This window comes from Girardinichthys multiradiatus, chromosome 6, assembly GCF_021462225.1.
Source record: "Girardinichthys multiradiatus isolate DD_20200921_A chromosome 6, DD_fGirMul_XY1, whole genome shotgun sequence".
NCBI lineage: Eukaryota > Metazoa > Chordata > Actinopteri > Cyprinodontiformes > Goodeidae > Girardinichthys > Girardinichthys multiradiatus.
Genome location: NC_061799.1, coordinates 36579793 through 36597235, shown reverse-complemented (window position 1 = coordinate 36597235; position 17443 = coordinate 36579793). Strand labels below are relative to the sequence as shown.

Genomic DNA, 17443 nt, shown 5'->3' with positions numbered 1-17443 from the left:
TGAAATACTGTACAATCTCTATAAGGAAATATGTTTCCACAGTTTGTAAATGCAGGGAGATAAATACAGTTTGATTTTCTAGAATACGTAGTAGAAATTGGGCTGCTAATTTTTCAGTTTCCTACTTACGCAAGAACATTATGTTGGGCATCATTTCTTTCAAAGGTTCGGAGTACAGCTTCAGGGCAAATAACTCAGCATTAAAACTAAATTAACCAAATCTTAAGTGATTACAGGATAAGGAAAAGTAATATTAAACTAAACAAACGGCAACAAACAATCATAAAAACAATTACACAAAAAAAATTACCAAGCTCAAAACTGGCCCAGTTTAATGCTGAATTCGGAGGTACTGATTGGAGGGATGAGATGTCTTTGTTAAATCCTGACCATTCCTTATCAAATTTCCATAGCAGAGTGGAGGTCAAATGCCAAAAATATAATACAATCTGTAAAATACGTATCAGGCAAAACAAAGTTTCCTGGGTAAATGCCGAAATCCTACTGCTCTTAAAGAAGAAAGCCTATCTGAAAGCGTACAGATTATTAAAAACACTTTAGAATAAGCTGATCTTTCGTTATTACACAAACAAATGTAATACTGAATCACATAAAGCCACACAACTCTATTTTCAAAACCAAATTAATTTAGCTGCCTCCAACCCAAGAATCTTTATGGCAAACTATTAAATTTAAATAACAGTAATTTGCAAATTTCCATAAACAGTACTTCTCTCTGATCATGGAAAAAAAAATCTAACGTATTAATTCCTGCAATGAATATTCTATTTCAGAGAGAGATGTCTTCTAAATTTACACCTCCTCCAGTGCTCCCAGTGCCACCAAATGTATCTCAGCAATGACTAATTTACATTAAAATCTTGAAATGTCTCCCATGCCTGTGATATAAACAATCCAAATATGCAGTTTCTAAATACCCATGCTAGAACTCTCATACCACTTTACCATAATTTAGTTAACTTGTTCATTAGCTAGTTTAGGTTTCTGCACCTGGAATACCGCTCAGATGATCCCACTAATGTCTCCAATTATCGACCGATTTCAGTTCCCCCAACAGTTTCTAAGTTTCTTTAAAAAACATTATATAGCCAACTAGTCCAGTACCTTAAAGACAATAATCTGCTGCGCGATTGTCAGTATGGTTTTAGACCCCTGCAGTCAACCATATCAGCATTATTTCTATTCATTTGAACAGGTACAAGCTGCTCTAAACAAGGGACCTGTGGCTGGAACTGGCTCTCAAAAAAGCCTTTCATACAGTGAACCATCACATTTTGTTAAACTAATCTATCTTTTAATTCTTCTTCTGCAACTGAAGTGTTTTCTTGGAGCAACATCATCACAGGCATGGGACTGTTCTATGGGGGTTCCATGTTGAAGCATTTTGGGATCATTGCTCTTTCTGATGTACATCAATGACCTTCCTCATGTGCTAATCATTCACACTCTGTTGTATGTTGATGCAGTTTTTGTGTCTGGTTCAAACATTTATGCAATTAACAACAAACTAAATACAGATTTTGAGCATTTACACCAGTGGCTGCAAAACAATCATTTAACTATGAATGTTAAAAAAACTGAATGCATGTTCTTTTACTCACCTAGGAGACATTTATCTACATCCAATCCCATTACCTTTTCAAACCAACAACTCCAGTGAAATCACTTACAAATATCTGGGAATCACTCTGGACTCTCAACCTGTTTACTTTGAGGATTTACAAAGCGTCATTAAAAAGCTAAACCAAAAGGTATGCCTATTGTAAAAATTAGGCCAAATTTGACACTTTCTGTTTCCAAAACATTTCCATCCATCTTCTACACCCGCTTCTTCTGAACAGGGTTTATTAGATCCACATTAGACTTCCCGGTTGGACTCACCACTGCTCTGCATGAACATTGGCATTAAACTGTATTTTCAAATATTAAATAGTAACACTTCAGCAGCCCTCATTGCTTTGGTGACAAAACCCAACTTAGGAACAGGTCGTACCTTGAAGTCTGTTACAAATGGACTTTTCCCATCACAAGCTTTCAAAAACTGTTATGGACAGAGATCTTTCTTCTATGTGATCATTAAAGCCTTGAATGACATGTTAGGACTATTCCAACAGTAAGACTTTAAAAAGTCCCAATACAAAAGTCCCAAGAAATTGAATATGGAAAATATTTGAGTTGTCAGACTTTGTACCTTATTGCATTACCTAAAAGATAAAATATAAATTTCTGAATTTCAAAAGTATAAAGGTTTTACTCTGATTACATTTAAATGGCATATTTTATCTTTGATTAGTCTCATCACAGCTTACGTTTTTCCAACTCACTGATTAGTAATGTTGGAGTTTCTGACTGAGAGTGCGCTGATTATCAGACCAAGACAGGAACATTTGATTATTTTCTTGCCATCTAGAGTTTCTGAAACCACATTTAATCTGAGCCTGGTTAAAGTGCAAAAAAAAAAACCTGAAAGGCTTTTTGAAGAATATTTACAAACAGAATAAATGCATCACAGATCACAAGCTGTGCTTTAAAGAATCTGTATCATATTTCAGTTCAGTTTTATTTATATAGCGTCAATTCACAACATATGTCGTCTAAATGCAAAAAGGGTTTGAAATGGTGCGGGGTTGTTGGGGATGTTAGAATAAACTACTGAGTGTTAGAGTTTGGACATTTTAGGAAGGGCTATGTGTAGGGGTACTAAGTAAAATAATAAACTGATAAAGTTTGTCCATCTAGAGCCCACTGGTGGCCATTGTTATACTACAAACCACAAGGATTGGGGGTACCTCTCTCTGTCAGACTGATTATAACCATTGGAAAAGAGAGGGGGTCATACAGGTAGCAGAAATGGAGGGTGTGTTTGCACCTCAACCATAACTGAGCTCGTTTGGGCTAAACCTGACTCCCCCTTACTCCATCCAACAGGGAGCCAGGAAGGCAGAGGTAAAAATAATTGGCGAGTGTTGTTTCCTGTTGCATTGTGTGAAAGGTAGGTAACTTTAAAATGGGCTAAGTAAATTCAGTCGAATCAAAAAGATTTAATGTACATACATTCCAATTAATCCTAATCCTAATCCTGTAGTCAGATTCAGTTATTTATTCAAATTGGATAAAAACCTTTTCTATCTAAGGAAACCCAGCAGATTGCATCGTGTCAGTGACTTGCAGCATTCACTCCTCCTGGATGAGCATGTAAAGACAGTGGACAGTCACTGGCGTTGACTTTGCAGCAATCCCTCATACTGAGCATGCATGTAGCGACAGTGGAGAGGAAAAACTCCCTTTTAACAGGAAGAAACCTCCAGCAGAACCAGGCTCAGTGTGAGCGGCCATCTGCCACGACTGACTGGGGGTTTGAGAGAACAGAGCAGAGACAGAAAAAGAACACAGAAGCACTGATCCAGGAGTACTTTCTATGGGAAGGAAAAGTAAATGTTAATGGATGTAGCTCTTATAGTGGTTTCATCTAGGAAGAGAAAACAGAAAACTCTGAGCCAGTCTTCTAGTTTAATGAGAGAGAGCACATATAGTTAGTCACAGTAAAAGCTCAGTCAGTAGCTATGTCTAGGAGAAAAGGGTTAAACACTGAAAGACAGGGCCAAATGTATCATCAGTAGAAGGTGAGCATTAAGTTGTTGGCAGCGGAAGCTGGGACAATGACACCCTCCTGGAAGGTGTCACAGGTAGATACAGAGTCAGGCCATGTATAGTTCCTAGGAAGAGAAAAAACAGAGAGAAAATAAAGTTAAAAGTTGAAATAACAGCAAATAATGCAAAATTGGAGAGTAGTATGAAAATGTAGCAGAGTGAAAGTAGTCATTATGTTCTCCAGCAGCCTAAGCCTATAGCAGCATAACTACAGAGATAGCTCAGGATAACCTAAGCCACTCTAACTATAAGCTTTATCAAAAAGGAAAGTTTTAAGCCTAGCCTTAAAAGTAGACAGGGTGTCTGCCTCAAGGACTAAAACTGGGAGCTGGTTCCACAGGAGAGGAGCCTGATAACTAAAGGATCTGCCTCCCATTCTACTTCTGGAGACTCTAGGAACCACCAGTAAACCTGCAGTCTGAGAACGAAGTGCTCTGTTAGGAACATATGGAACAATCAGATCTCTGATGTATGATGGAGCTAGATCATTAAGGGCTTTATATGTGAGGAGGAGAATTTTAAATTGTATTCTGGATTTAACAGGGAGCCAATGAAGGGAAGCTAAAATAAGAGAAATATGATCTCTCTTCTTAATTTTCATCATTTATTTATTTGGTCCTGATACTCTGGTAGATTATCAGTCATCCAAGACATGAGAAGAGTAAATGTTTAAGCAGAAGTAAGCACATCTTAAGGACAAAGGGCATTCATGTGAAGACCGAAATTTGCACATTTTGGACAGAAAGAACAGGTGGTTTGAGAGACGAGTAAAAGGAGGAATAAACAGAGGAGTTGGCCTCAGGTTTCATCTTTCTAACACCTACTCTTTAGCCTTGTCTCATCTCCTCAGGTGTTTTTTTTAGTCATTCACACCTTGGGACACCTGACTAAAACAAGTCACGCTGCATTGTTAGGAACATGTTTGGATTGTCAAGCAGCAACGGTGCAAACACTGAGATCAGGAGAAGGTAGGGTCAATGACTTGCATGTCCTAATTGCCCCATTAGTGACCTTAATGGCCCTAATGTTGTGATTATTACGACTACAGTTTATAAGACTGTTACATTCAACCATGTTCAGAACTGAAGAAGCCTTTTGGATGAGAGGCAAAAACTCAAGAAATGAGATAAGTCCAAATGCCTTCTACTTGAGCAATTTGGTCCTGATTTGATAAGTCTAAGTGTTAAAGACTTGAGATAAAGCTGATCTAAGTTCTGAAATGGCCCTTTACCAATCTGTCAATCAGACGCCAACTTCATCATCATGTTGCTTCCTGATTTGTGGAACATACAGATGACAGAGCCCAATGAATAAAATGTTTTGCACTAATTCTTCAGAGAATCTGCTTGATCAAAATAAAACTGTAAAAGTGTCAGTCAGTCAGTCATTTTCTACTGCTTATTCCATAGTGGGTCACGGGGAAGCTGGTGCCTATCTCCAGCAGTCTATGGGCGAGAGGCAGGGTACACCCTGGACAGGTCGCCAGTCCATCGCAGGGCAAGTGTAAAAGTGTGACATTTGTAAATAAAGAGAAAAGAAAACCCAATGAGGTAAATCTTTTGTACCCAAATGTTCAGAATTCAATAAAAACTGCTGAAAAATATAAAGCAGAATGTGGAAAAATATATTTTGAAATTACAATGTTTTGTCCTTTCACTGTGCTCCAAGCTCAGTGCATTTAGTGCCATTGAAGGACATGACTCTAGGGAGCTTCCTGACCCACATGCAGATATCACACACAGAACTGGGTAAAGATCAAATAAAATATATATAATTTTTTCCATACAGCTTCTGTGGTGTCTGGAGGAAGAGAATCAAAGATCAGGGAGGAAGGTGATAAGTGCTCGAAGAAAGAGGACCAGTAACTTACTGTAGAGACGCTGAGGTTTAATTTTGGGAGGGGCGTCGATGTCCTGGGGTGACCTCTAAGAGTGATAAATGGTTAGTTGGAGTCCGAGTGGAAGGGTGGTGTCCAATATGGAAGAGGCAGAAGGATCTCTGGGGCTGAGAGGCGTTTGGTTGGAGAGCAGGCAGGCAGGTGGCTGCTGAGAACAACCGTGGAAAGATTGCAGGTGAGTCTGATGCTGAGAGCTTGCTTGACTGGAGCTGGCAGGACTTGGGAGCCGACCAATGCTTTTCATCCTGGAAACACAGAGACAATAATGATCAACTGGAGAAGGAGGCAACAAACACATAGAAACTCTAGAAACATATTCTAGGATACGTTGGCCTGAACTCTACCAATTAGGCTGAACATCAGGCAAAGAATGGATGTTCTGGAGCACCTTAAATCACCAGCAGCCAGGTGGAGAATTTTTTACAGGTGTGAGTCCTTCTAGCAATGCCCTTCAGCAGAGATCCTTTAGGGAAAGACACCACTCACACTCATTCACACACAAACCAGGATCATGACACTTGCACCTTAATATACATTTTTATTCACCTCACCCAAATGTAGTTTTGATTATTTATCTGTTCTCTGTTTTCATTATATTTCTCACAAAAAAAGGAAAAGCATGGTGCTCTGTTGCAAAAAAGCCTGTCTTCTGAGGTCAACATGTTTATGGCAGATCTGGGTTGATAGAAACATAGTAACTGACCTTCCTGTTCAATTTGTTTTGGGAGGGTCAGTAACTAAAGGCTAAAAATATCTCCCCATTGCAAGGTCTAGTAAACTGTACTATTAACTACCTCTAAATCAGGGAAAACTGAGCCCATATTGACGGTTTCTGAATTACCTAATGTAATATTTGGTTCTTAGAAAACTTATTGGGATTCAGGATAAGGGTCAGCTATTCACTTTACAATACGTGGGCATATGATATCCTGCATAACTTTAATAAATGGTACTAATGTGTTGATGGTATTGTGATGGTCCCATCGTCACGATACCATTTTATTCCTTTGAGTGATTTGAGCATTTTAAGTAGATTTTAGCTAATCTGAACAAAAGCTGACGAATGCAAAAATACGTTCATACTTTATCTTTCATTTCTTTGAATAGACTGTGGCCATATTGTGTTTCAAATAATTTACTTTTAACTTTAAGCTGTCAGAGTTTAATCTTCAGTGTCATGCATTTCTTCATTCTTTTTAGCACAAATATTCAGAGCAGGAAAATAAAACAGCATTCAGTTCTCAAGGGCACTTCAGCCTGGCTGCAAGCACACAATTATGTTAGATTAGTTTGAAAAACGAGCAGGTTAGCCTCAGTGTTTTGCCTCTGATCGTTAGGCCGGAAATAAATTCACAGCACTGGATAATATTTGCAGTGTGGGATGTTATGATCTTCCAAAGTAATGGATCGGTTTGTCTTGCCAAGTCATGTTCTACCTTTGCAACTCTACTCACTAATGCAGAGTTGTTTTCTGTGACAATCCAAAGCAATCCTGGCTGCAAACCTTTATGCCTAACACAGTGTTAGAAATATTTAATTTAGAAGGATTCAACACACCTTTAAGGCAGTTTTGTTAACTGCAGACAACAAAGAAGGAATGTTAATTGTAGCTTTTGAACAAATCCGTGCATAAAGATTATTGCATGGGTTTAAGAACATTTGCTTTAAAGAAAACATGGTTTATTCTGCAGTAACAAAAAAACCTTGGTATTACAATTCTGGGTGAAAATCTATCAGCTAATTTCAGTATTCGTTACTGTTCACTTACATCTGTTGACTATTGAAGTCTCAGTGTGCTTACCTACACATTAAGCCTCAGAACTGTTTTTCAGGAACTCTACAGATCTGGACTTAACTGAAAGAGTTGCAACAAGAAAGTCATTGTTAAAACAAAGCCATGAGAAGTCATGTTAAAGTTTTCCACAAGCTTTGTAGACAGCACACACAAAGAAATGCAAACCTGCAAAGACATGGTTGTCCACCTAAACTGGAGAAGTTAGAAAATCAGTGGAGGAGCTGCAGATATGTAGAGCTTAGGTGGAATAATCCGTTTAGAGCAAAATCTTTATTTGTGCCCTATACAAATGTTATTTTTATAGAATTGTGGAAAGAAGAGAGCCATTGTTGAAAGAAAGTAAGATAATTATCCACATCAGCTGGAGAATTACAGGCCATGTTGGGAACCCGGCAAACATGTGGAAGAAGGTGCTGTGGTTAGATTAGACTCCAATCTAGCTTTTTGGTCTACATGGAAAAACACAACGCAAGGCCGAAAACTAACTCTGTATGTCAACTTGAACATACCACTCCCAAAGTGACAGAAGGTGGTGGTAGCATCATGCTGTGGGGATTTTTCTTTTCAGCAGGGAGAGAGAACCTGCATAGAGCATAGAGTATGAAAGAAAAACCTGTTAGAGGCTGCAAAAGACTTGAAGACTGAGACTGAGGTTCAACAGCCTTAGCGGCTAGAGCAACAGTGATATGGTAGAGAAAAGCATATTTATCTTTTAAAAAGTCCTAGTCAAAGTCCAGACCGAAATCCAATCCAGTCTGTTGCAGAACTTAAAAAATGATGATCCCACACGCTCTCTATCCAATATAATCAAGTTTGAGCTGTTTTGCTAAAAAATGGGCAGAACCTTTTAGTTCAAATGTTAAAAGCTGGTAGAGACATACCCCAAAACACTTCAAGCTTAATTGGAGGGATCCGTCCAGGGACCGGTCTAGGGATTGGTAAAAGTTCAAAAACCTTCAGTTGGCCTGGTTTGCTTTCACACAGAAGTTTTTAGACCAAACCAAACAAAGTCATGCAGTAGCAACAGAATGTTGTGCAGGCAGCTTTGCGCTGAACAACAAAACAAAAAGCATGAAGAAGGAAGTCCGCCTCATTTGTTGTTCAAACATAGCTGTGCGCCTGCACCTCTTCACCACTCCTCGTAGCCCCACAAGACATTTTCAAACCCTTTTGTCTCGGATTCGTGCTCTATATTTTCTTCTTTTTTGTCTACTGAAATGTTCTTACATCCTCTCTTCTTGCTTTTGGTACGCTGGCCAAGCACGTATTTACACTGCAAGTGAACCACTCCAGGCTCTGAATAAACAGTGCCGAGACAGGAAGTTCTAACCTTGCCAGGGTAATGTTCTCTGGTCCGTTTCAGGGTCTGGGATGGGTTTACACTGGCTGATCCACTCCAGAAACAGGACTTTGGCATGGTACAAAGTGTTCCAAAGGTTTGGTGTAAAAGCACTGATAGAGTGGCTGAACACAAATGCATGATGTAGTATAATTTAGACTTCTGTTTCTAAAAATAAAATAAAATATCTGTATCCTCTCATTCCATCACACAATTACACAACATTTACTAACAACTACTTTTGCTAGACACTTAATATGGGTTAATGGCTATGGAGCGGTGTGTGTTGCATTATGCTTTTATTTATTTTACTTATTGCAACCAGCAATGGTCAGGGTAACAACCTTGAAGGTTCAGGAACCAGTCGTCCAACATATAAATGGAGCAGTTTTATTAATTCTTGTAAACTGGAAGTTATTTTTAGTGAATGTCAGAGGAAGCCTTGTCCACAAAGTTGTTGTTGAATGCTCTTCCCTGTTTTATTGACATAGAAACAGAAATATTTAAACAACTCCTTTTGGAAATGTTAAACAGAGCCAGAAGTGGTTTTAAACTAACAAGGCCATAATCATTCATACCCCAGGTAGATTTAGATGTAAACATTACATCAGGAATCAGGAAATGATGCAGGCATCTCTCACATGAAACAATGTAAAATTAGATTGTATTTTGAATAAAATCATTTGTTTTTATTTATATACCAGTTGTATGAATATTTTGAGGCCTATCTGTATAAGGTATAATCTCGACTTCTGTCCCTAAACCATAACTGTCGTGGTTGGTCTGCCTTTGCTAAAAAAAACTGCAGCATGCTTTTCAGTATGCCCTGACAGGTCATCTTACGACAGGTCCAAGCATCTCACTCTTTTTTTTTTAAGCATCTCACTCTAACAGTAAAGATTGTCCTGAAGGTTTGGAGCAACAGCAGCGATCCAAGCCGCCTCATTAAGACTTTGCTGCTCAAACTTGCCTCTGAAATTGGATGTGATTGACTCTTAAGGCAGGATTTTTAGCTGCGTGTTGTCAGGGTGAGGCAAATTGAACGCAGCAGTAGACAGAATTATAAGCGCTTGACAGATTGTGATAGGGTTCACACCTTGGGTATTCATGAGGCCCAACGGTCATATAGTGCAATTTCTTGGCATTGGGACCAGCTTTTATGCCCGACAACAGTTTGTTTAATCAGAAAACAATTTTATGTGGCTGATTACTCCCAGCTAAAATACTTCTGCGGCTTTGCACTGCTTTAAATGTGAAAAGTTCCTGACTTGCAGCTCTGCTTCTTATTTTGTTAATATTTGATGAGACCTTCGGTTTGTTTATCTTTATGCTGATGAAAGTTGACTCTTTTTAAAGCTCCACTGAAATCTATGTTTTTATCTCATTCAGGATCCACCTTTGCTCTGTTATCTATCCTTTTACTAATTGAAATGGCAACAGTTGCTTGTTTACACTTGTCGGGCTGCTGAGTTTGTCTTATTAGATATGTTTTTATAAATGAGCAAATATGTTGTGTATTCAGGTTGTGTGTTCCAGCTGGTTATGTGTGTGATCCAGTTTGGAGACTACCCACTGTAGATATCCACTCAGCAGCATTGTCTGCATCATTGCTGAACTTCTCTTCGTCCTCAAACACTTGCACTGAAGGACTCCCTTTACAATGGTGCATCCTTTGAAGATCAGAGCACCGCTGTCTCCTCTGCTTCAAACGCTTGGGATGAAATCAGCTTTTATTTTAACCAGACCCCCTTAACAAGATCATCAGCCATGTCGCCTATCAAAAAAACCCACTCTTCATCAGTGAGTTTTCATTATTTCCTTTCAAGTCAGACGTTGTTTTTTTCCCCTGAAGGAGATAATTGCCCTCCATCAAACACGTCTGCCAGCAGGATCCTCACGGAAAACTGGGCCCTAATTAAGACCGGAGCGCCGGAGCGGCAGGAGCTGTCAACCTGGAGTATGACTGCTGACCGCCAGAATCCCTAATTGCCTCCGTTTTGATATCCACTCCCTCCTCTTCGTCCTCCTCCTCTCCTCGTCTTCATTAGCTCTCAGCTTACTTCCCACTTGGGTCTCCCTAATGACTGGTCAAAGGTACATGCCAGACAAACAGCTCTAAACAAGCCTTGCTCCATTGAGTATGCCCTGCAGCATGTGTCAGAGTGTGTGTGTGTCTGCACAACACAATCCGGTCTGAGTCTCCTCTAAATTCAACACTTTAAGCTCCAATACTGGGTTTACTGGTGTCTTCTGTGGGTTCACTGACAGATGTTGGGATTTTACCCTAATTGGCCGCTGCAGTCATTCCAACCTCCAACTCTGCTGTTGATAATTCTCCAATTTATGTTTTTACATTTATTCCCTCTCACTTTACTGCAAAACCCTGTGATTCTCCTTTTATTCATCTTGTATCATAAATTGGAGTTTCTATTCACAGCAAATGAAAGTTAAGAGAGCAGTTTTAATATGCATACCATTATTGTATCTTCCATGAAACCAGATATTTATTTTGCACTGTATAAAAAGACACAAACTTTTTTCCTCACTGTCTGACATTAGTTCAGAATAAACCTTTCCTGTTTTAGGTCAGTTATAATTAACATTTATTTTTCTGTTATCTAAATGGCAAAATGATGAGAGTGAAATGTTTTTAGATAATTTTTTGTATCTTTCTACAAGCTTCTCACGTAGTTTGCTTGAATTTTGGCCCATTCCTCCACAGAACCAGTGTAAATGGGTCAGGTTTGTAGGCTGCCATGCTCGCACACCCATTTTCAGCTCTGACCGCAGATTTTTTATTGGACTGAAATCGTGGTATGTAATGGCCACTACAAAACATTGACTTTGTTGTCCTTCAACCAATTTGTACTTCATGCTGCCACCCCTGTACTTCAGCATTGGGACGGTACTCTCTACTTGCAAGATTAATTTCTGAATGGATACATGGAAGGATCTCACCTCATTTTGACACCCTTAATCCTCCAGATGTAATGGTAGATGGTCATTGTGGCCAAACATTTTAGATTTCAGTTCCATAAGACCACAAGTCATGTCCCCAAAAGTTAAAGTCTCTTTCTTTGATAACATTTGCAAACATTAATCTGGGTTTTTATTTTGCTTTGGAAGTATTGGCTTCTTCCTCTGTGAGTGGGTTTTCAGCCAATGTTAAAACATGACTCGTTTCACATTAGATAGTGACAGCTCCACAAGGTCTTTTGAGGTCTTTTTGTTCTGGGGTTGATATATCCCACCAAAACATATTCATCTACGGCACACAGTACGCAACTCTTCGCTGAAGAATATGATGGCTGGACATTCCCATAGTGTTCATACTTGCATGTAATTGTTTGAGAAGATGAACATTGCACCTTCAGGCATCTGGAAAATGTACCCAGGGATGAACCAGACTTGTGGAGGGCCACAATTCTGTTCCCAATATCTTGGCTGATTTCTTTTGATTTCCTCATATTGTCACACAAGGAAGCAGTGTGTTTGAGGTGTTGCCTTAAAGTACATCTACAGGTGTGCCTCCATTTAACATAAATGTGAACCGACATATCAGAAGCTTACAACAAAACCATGAAACTATCATCTGGGTTTTCATAAACCTTTTAAAGGCGTAGTAATCTTAGTGTTTGTGAACCTCGGACTTTGAAGAAAGTAATAAAAAAAATGTCTCCTCCATTTTTCTGACAGTTCTGACAAATAGAAATGATTTTGGTAATCCTAAATAGAAAAGAAGATGTTTAGTATGGTTGGAAAGTCAAATCTTACTGTTCTTTTATTTACTCCTTCAAAAACTTTCATAATGATTTTTTACAGAGTTTGCCAGTGTTAGAAACCACCTGAGGAGAAGGTATAAAACAAAGGCTTCATTGATGGACCTAAAGGTCAGCTCTGAGGAGGCTGAAAACACTTTTCTTAGCTGTTGCATCTCAGGGCGATACTAGACAGCTAGGCAGTGTCCCTGCTGGGAAGGATGATTGCTGCCTCTCAATGCTCACATTTGCAGGCCGTATACTTTATCTCACATCCTCGAAGACCCAGCATCCTTGCTAAGCCCTCGCTCGACAGCATTTACTCACATAAAATCAATAACACTCGAATGCTATTTCTCTGCTCTGAGGGGGAGCGTCAGGCGCAATGTTTCACTGCAGTCAGAGTATGTCTGTTCCTTAAGGAGCCGAGTAGAGACAAGCGTAGGGGGGGAACTCAGATGAGGAATTAAAGCTGATTTCATTCCCCCTAAAAACCCATGTGAGTTTTAACCACCAATTATTGCCTGTGTTACCCTTGGGCACCAGAGGACTCTGACCATGAAGATAATCAGAGCTGCACACTCCTTTTTTTTAATGTAAAATCACACAGTGCTAATCTGTGATTATACAATTCCTCCAAGGATTTCATTCCTCCCTGTTGTTTAATTACTAACTCCTATACACAGAGACTAAATGTCACTCAATAATGCCCAAAGTCTTAGTCACAGCATCCCTTTTCAGCTACAGCCCTGAGGTTTAAATGATCTCCAATACTTTCCAAAAAGCCAGACTTTCCGATAGTATTTTAAAGTGGCGTCGGTCGATAGTTTTTCAGGTTTTCAGAAGGTCTTCCAAAATGCTTACTTTGGACACTGGCTGATTTGTCAAAGAAGTCCAGTTTTTTGTTTTTCTTCAGAGTGGAAGTATGCAAGAAATCCTAGGATTCGAAACTGAATTTTAGCAGCCACATAAAATCAGTAACTGAATCAGCTTACTTTAATGTTAGAAACATGGTCAGAATGAATAGTTTGCTGTCCAAACAGGACACAGAAAAATTGTTGCATGCTTTTTGTTTTCAGTAGGTTAGATTCCTGCAACAATGCCTCTACTGTTCCAATAAAGTTCATTGTGTGTGTATACAATATAGTCTTTAGGTTCTTCTGTTACAAGACACACCACTTTTTTGTCTCTAAGAACATACCTGACATGTTTCGACTGAGACTTCCGTCTTCGTCAGAGGTGTCACTAGATGGTACATGATGTGTCAAAATCAGCTGTTGTTCCCTGAGGCATTACAGGGAAATTTAAAATCAGCAATAGCGGACCACTGGAAATGGGAAAACCACATTATAGATTGGGAAAGGGGCAAAATCATCTGCAGGGAAGCAACAGACATCAGGGTTGGATCAGGGAGGCAGTAGAGATTAGAAAGCGACCCCACACAGCTATGAACCGGGACACGGGGGCCTTCCAGCTTTCCTACACCTGGAACGACATTCTCCAGCAGCGAGCCAGCAGTGATGGTGGCATCAGCCTGTCATTATATTGACTGGCTGATGCTGCGTCAGGAAACAACACCTGATTTTGACATGTCACGTACCATCTACTGTCACCTCTGATGAATAAGAAAGTATCCATCGAAACATGTCAGGTAAGTCCACTCTTTAGAGACAAAAAAGTTGTCTGTCTAATAACAAAAGAACCTAAAGACTATAATACCCCTTGCACTTAGAATTTGGTATGCCAGTCACCCCTCATGGATTACAGCACCTTGCTGGGGAGAAGCACCCTCACCTCCAAATTCCACCCATATATGGCTATGCTGGTTGCTGGGAGACCCTATTGGAAGCTGTTATTTTTTAGTTAGGGCTTCAGTTTAAAAGCAATGTAAACATGAAAAGCAAAAGCCCTGGCATCAACAACAAGGAGGTAGGGGGTGTTTGGGGGTTAGCAGATTCTAACAGGTTTTATGACAAGATGCCTCTCCTGTCTGACCCTTCATGACTTTAGGTAAAAGGATTTCTACAGTTCAAAGAAAATGTTGGACAAACCGACAGAAAACCTTATGAACAATTAATCAAAATCATTAGTACAGATTAAGAGAAGGTTTTTTAGGATCTTTTAGTTGATCCCTAAACACCCACCTGCTCTCTCTCCCTCTGCTTTTGAGGGTACTGCCTCCTTAGGTGGTTTGGTTCGAATTTTCTTTCCCCTTTATCCCCGTTTCTTTCTCTTAAGGTTAATCCATCCAGCTCAGAAAGCTGTGATTTTGTAGGGTCAGGACGTCAGGTGGGAAGTTAGACAGTGATGGCTCTTGTAGCTCTGTGAAGGACAGGCCCAGAGAAAGCAGGTTCAGATGCCAACAGAATAACGAAAGAGGAGAGGGGTGTGGCTGTCAAAGTATTTGCTCCAGCTGGCAGATAAGATAGGAGATGTGGCTTCTTGTTGTTGGTCTGCATTTTGTTTTGGGGATTTTATGTCTTTATAGGCCACAGCTGATGGATGGATAGCCTTAGTGAAACTAGGGCAGGCAAATTGTAAGTGGGACAAGTGGGACAAGGTTACCCGTCATCTGGAAAAGTCCCTGTAAAATTCACTTTTACACTGTAGTGATGATGCTTCGTGACACTATGACAATGTCTTTACTTTATATTTTTAGCTTATAAAACACACTAGTTCTACATATTTTGTGATAAATTATCAAATCAAATTAGGAAAATCAAGAATGTACTGCTTCAGTCTTGGGTTTAAATGTGTGTAAATATTCTGAAAAGTAAGGTAAGGTAAGGTAATTTATATAGCGCTTTTCAACAACGAGACACTCAAAGCGCTGTAACTTATCAAGAATCCCTGAATTATTTATTAACTCTGTTCTGACATTTTGTAAGACATTTTGTAAGATAATTAATAATAAAAATATTATTTAAGATATTTCTTGTTGTTCACAAAATACCCAAATACTTTACAGTTTGAAACTATTTCTACTGAATTCCAATCTAAATTGGAAAAGGGTTTAAAGAAATACAGTTTTTCATCAGATTGACCTTTTTTTCTTTGGCTTATTTCTAAAAGAAAAACATAATTCAGACTTGTGTGGGCTATTCATCTGCTAGTTTTGAATGAGTTCTGCATGCCAGAGGTTTGAAAAGGATCCAAAATGCTTCCATTTGAAAGCTGTTACTGTGCTGTTGCTGCTAGATCAAACAGTTAAAGCATCAAAGCCCTTGATGCAGTTTACCAAATGAAAAATAAAACATGATAATTTGATTTTCTAAATTTTAATGACAAAAGAACATGCTTGTTAGCTTGGTCCAGGGATAGAATATGTAAGGGAGATACAACATGTCCTTATAATTAAAGCAAACCCCTTCACTGCACAATGTGAAGTAGCCTCTCCAGGAGGAGGAATGTCATTATCTCAGTCTACCATCTACTTGTCAATACACAAAGGGTTCCTGATAAAGTAAAAACCTTTTTAAGGCTCTGAGAAACAGCAGATATGTTTCTTGTTAAGAACAACAACTCTGTAACATTCAACAGACTTCAGTTCAATAGAAAGTTTGTGAAAAACACCACAAAACCCCTTCATACATATGGATTTAATACATGCAGGCGATGCATTAATTATTCATGTTTTATTAAAGGTCAAGTTTTAGTCAGGATTCTACAGTGGTTAAAATGTGCCTGCAGCACTAAAATGATGATGTGTATTTGGTGTGTTATCACCATGCTTTAAACACCACAGAGGTGTCACATGTTAGGACCCAGCAAACGCTGAAAAAGGTTCAAGCTGCAGGGAACTGTTAGTATCTTCCTTATTCGAGAATTCAACACATGAATAAACTTTGATTCTCTTTGAAAGTGAATCTTGGCTGTTTAGAGCTTCAACCTTAACAAGAGTTAAAACAGTTAAAGGTTCACTTTGAACACATACAGGTCCTTCTCAAAATATTAGCATATTGTGATAAAGTTCATTATTTTCCATAATGTCATGATGAAAATTTAACATTCATATATTTTAGATTCATTGCACACTAACTGAAATATTTCATGTCTTTTATTGTCTTAATACGGATGATTTTGGCATACAGCTCATGAAAACACAAAATTCCTATCTCACAAAATTAGCATATCATTAAAAGGGTCTCTAAACGAGCTATGAACCTAATCATCTGAATCAACGAGTTAACTCTAAACACCTGCAAAAGATTCCTGAGGCCTTTAAAACTCCCAGCCTGGTTCATCACTCAAAACCCCAATCATGGGTAAGACTGCCGACCTGACTGCTGTCCAGAAGGTCGCTATTGACACCCTCAAGCAAGAGGGTAAGACACAGAAAGAAATTTCTTAACGAATAGGCTGTTCCCAGAGTGCTGTATCAAGGCACCTCAGTGGGAAGTCTGTGGGAAGGAAAAAGTGTGGCAGAAAACGCTGCACAATGAGAAGAGGTGACCGGACCCTGAGGAAGATTGTGGAGAAGGGCCAATTCCAGACCTTGGGGGACCTGCGGAAGCAGTGGACTGAGTCTGGAGTAGAAACATCCAGAGCCACCGTGCACAGGCGTGTGCAGGAAATGGGCTACAGGTGCCGCATTCCCCAGGTCAAGCCACTTTTGAACCAGAAACAGCGGCAGAAGCGCCTGACCTGGGCTACAGAGAAGCAGCGCTGGACTGTTGCTCAGTGGTCCAAAGTACTTTTTTTGGATGAAAGCAAATTCTGCATGTCATTTGGAAATCAAGATGCCAGAGTCTGGAGGAAGACTGGGGAGAAGGAAATGCCAAAATGCCAGAAGTCCAGTGTCAAGTACCCACAGTCAGTGATGGTCTGGGGTGCCGTGTCAGCTGCTGGTGTTGGTCCACTGTGTTTTATCAAGGGCAGGGTAAATGCAGCTAGCTATCAGGAGATTTTGGAGCACTTCATGCTTCCATCTGCTGAAAAGCTTTATGGAGATGAAGATTTCATTTTTCAGCACGACCTGGCAC

At 39.5% G+C, this 17443-nt stretch overlaps 1 protein-coding gene and 1 long non-coding RNA gene across 2 annotated transcripts in view; one reads left to right on the top strand and one right to left on the bottom strand.

Moving 5' to 3' along the window:
* The window catches only part of st6galnac5a (ST6 (alpha-N-acetyl-neuraminyl-2,3-beta-galactosyl-1,3)-N-acetylgalactosaminide alpha-2,6-sialyltransferase 5a), an 87956-nt gene that overhangs the window by 22667 nt on the left and 47846 nt on the right, over positions 1 to 17443 (top strand). The window lies entirely within an intron of this gene.
* Positions 1 to 17443, bottom strand: part of LOC124870687 — a 59233-nt gene that overhangs the window by 22409 nt on the left and 19381 nt on the right. The window contains exon 2 of the long non-coding RNA XR_007038864.1: positions 5543 to 5814. This is a non-coding gene — a long non-coding RNA (uncharacterized LOC124870687). The remainder of the gene's footprint in view (positions 1 to 5542; positions 5815 to 17443) is intronic.